Source organism: Mytilus californianus, unplaced genomic scaffold, assembly GCF_021869535.1.
Source record: "Mytilus californianus isolate M0D057914Y unplaced genomic scaffold, xbMytCali1.0.p SCAF_2, whole genome shotgun sequence".
Lineage (NCBI taxonomy): Eukaryota > Metazoa > Mollusca > Bivalvia > Mytilida > Mytilidae > Mytilus > Mytilus californianus.
In genome coordinates this window covers 86174813-86177666 of record NW_026262668.1, presented here as the reverse complement: position 1 = coordinate 86177666, position 2854 = coordinate 86174813, and positions in this window count along the sequence as shown.

Here is a 2854-nt window from a genome sequence, read left to right as displayed (position 1 = left end):
AGTACTCACAGTTACTGACAGCTAGTTAAAAGGCAGTAACAACTAATGAAAAAACCATGTATCTAAGACTTAAATATCAATCAGTACAGATCCAACATCCAATGGATCTAGTGTAAAGGCGTCATTAACAGTATGAGAAAAACATGACCTTGTGCAATGCCAAAATATAGGTATCGACAGATTGTAGTATGGGCATTATTTAATATGGTTTTAATTTACTGATGACAAAATAAATATTTTTTCCAATTTACACAATACTCATATGTCTAATTACAGTGTTGAATTGGTAATTACCTTTTAGAATGAGTTTATTTAAAGGATTGATAAGTGTACTCGGATTGTATCTAAATTTCCGGGCTCGGTATTCAACATCACCGTAAAAATTAAGATGTGCTATCCCGTTTGAAATAAGTTTTCTACAGGTACACCAAAATTCAAAACCAAATCTTTGTTTCTAACGAAGAATTTAGTAAAGGTTTGAAGTAATCTGTGTTACGAAACCCCTGACTTAACAATTTACTAGTAATACATAAATACGCTCATTGAAATCCAAAACGTCACTTCAGACACGGGCATAACGAACTATTTGGGATATATAAACACCGTAAGACGGTGCCAAAGGAAAATCACCGTCCAAAAAAAGGAAAATTAACAATAGGGAAAGAAAAATATATCCTTTTATTGTAAATTTGTGTATAGAGTTATTTGTGTAAAACTGAAATATCTAAATCTAGGAAAGGAAACTTATTGCTGTTAATATTTGATTTATTTAAAGGAAGTTCCTTTTGGTAAAGTTCGGCAGTATATTTAGAGAGTTCTTCATTATATAACGAAAAAATATCAAGTGTTGTTGAATTTATCAATAAAATGGAATTTAGACGGGTCTTTACTGAGTTTGGCCATAAACTGTGATTCATAACAGTACAGAACCAAGTCTGCTATTAAAGGGGCACAATTGGTGCCCATAGGAATAACTACAACCTGTCGATAAACTCTATTGCCGAAACGTGCTTAAATGTTGTCAAGGAGAAATTTATCAATAAAATGGAATTTAGACGGGTCTTAACTGAGTTTGGCCATAAACTGTGATTCATAACAGTACAGAACCAAGTCTGCCCTTAAAGGGGCACAATTGGTGCCCATAGGAATTACTACAACCTGTCGATAAACTTTATTGCCGAAACGTGCATAAATGTTGTCAAGGAGAAAAGCACAGCTTTAATCATCTCAGCATACCTCCAGTAAGTATATCTAGCATATTTACCTTTCTCGAGAAAAAGGAAAGGAAAAGTTTGAAACACATTTGGATAGTATTATAAAAATTATATTCACTCCCCGAACTCAAAAACGTATTCGAAACTAATGAAAATGTTGATTAAATCAAATAAAAATCCAGAAAAACATCTCCAAAATATTATAAATGATAATGGAATAAATGATGTCGTATATGAAAATGAGGAATAATGCAGCTTTCTAAACAAATAATTTTGTATAATTTCAAAACTTGACGAAGAACATGTAAATCTACCCAAATTTAAAACAAAAACTGATAGTAAGTTTTCGGAAATCCAAACAAATACACAAGAAATCATAGATATTATATCGAAACAAGACACCAGGTCCTAATGTGATAGTCATAAAATGCTAAAGTTGTTTCCAGAAAAGGTAGCAGTTCCGCTCACTAATATATATAATAAATCTTTACGAGATGGCAAATATCAAACCAGCTCGCAGATAACTAATTTACTACCTATATTCAAACAGTGGGATTGCCTTCAAATTACAGACCGACTTCTCTTATTAGTTGTGTTGGTAAAGTAATGGAAAGAGTTGTTTTAAACACTTGTTTTATAACCATCTACACGCTAACAAATTGATTTATGAATACGGATTTCTTCCTAAAAAATCAACTGTCCATCAACTTTTAAAAATTTACAACTGCATCTTCAACTCTTTCATATAAGAAATAAAATTGAGAATGGAAATGGGGAATGTGTCAAAGAGACAACAACCCGACCAAAGAGCTAAAAACAGCCGAAGGGCCACCAATGGGTCTTCAACACAGCGAGAAAATCCCACACCCGGAGGCGAGCTTCAGCTGGCCCCTAAACAAAAATGTGTATTAGTTCAGTGAAAATGGACGTCATACTAAACTCCAAAACATATAAATGAACTAAAATTAAAAATAATACAAGACTAACAAAGGCCAGAGGCCCCTGACTTGAGACAGGCGCAAAAATGCGGCGGGGTTAAACATGTTTAGTGAGATCTCAACCCTCCCCTATACCTCTAGCCAATGTAGAAAAAATAAACACACAGCATTACGCACAGTAAAACTCAGTTTAAAAGAAGTCCGAGTTCAATGTCAGAATAGGTAACAAAAGAAACTAAGTAAAATGACAATGATATATAAATTAACAAAGGACTACTAGCAGTTACTGACATGCCAGCTCCAGACCTCAATTAAACTGATTGAAAGATAATGTCTTCATCATATGAAAATCAAGCACAATCCCTCCCGTTAGGGGTTAAGTATCACACCATCATAAAATATAGAAGAACATTCAGTGTGGGTCTGATATTGAGGATGTCCATCATTTCTTTTTCGCTTGCCCAAAATACACTTTATGTAGAGAAATTCTACTCAACAATCTTAATTAGTTTACCGAAAACTTTGTTTTAGATACCTAACTGTTAAATGGTGGAGAACTTGAACTTACGAATGAATATATTATATATAATTAATTGTTTTATATATTCAAGAAATATTAAAACATGATTTAAAAGATATATTTAGACATTTAGTTGGGAACTAGTATTCGATATTTGAAAAAAAATATTGATATCTCTAATT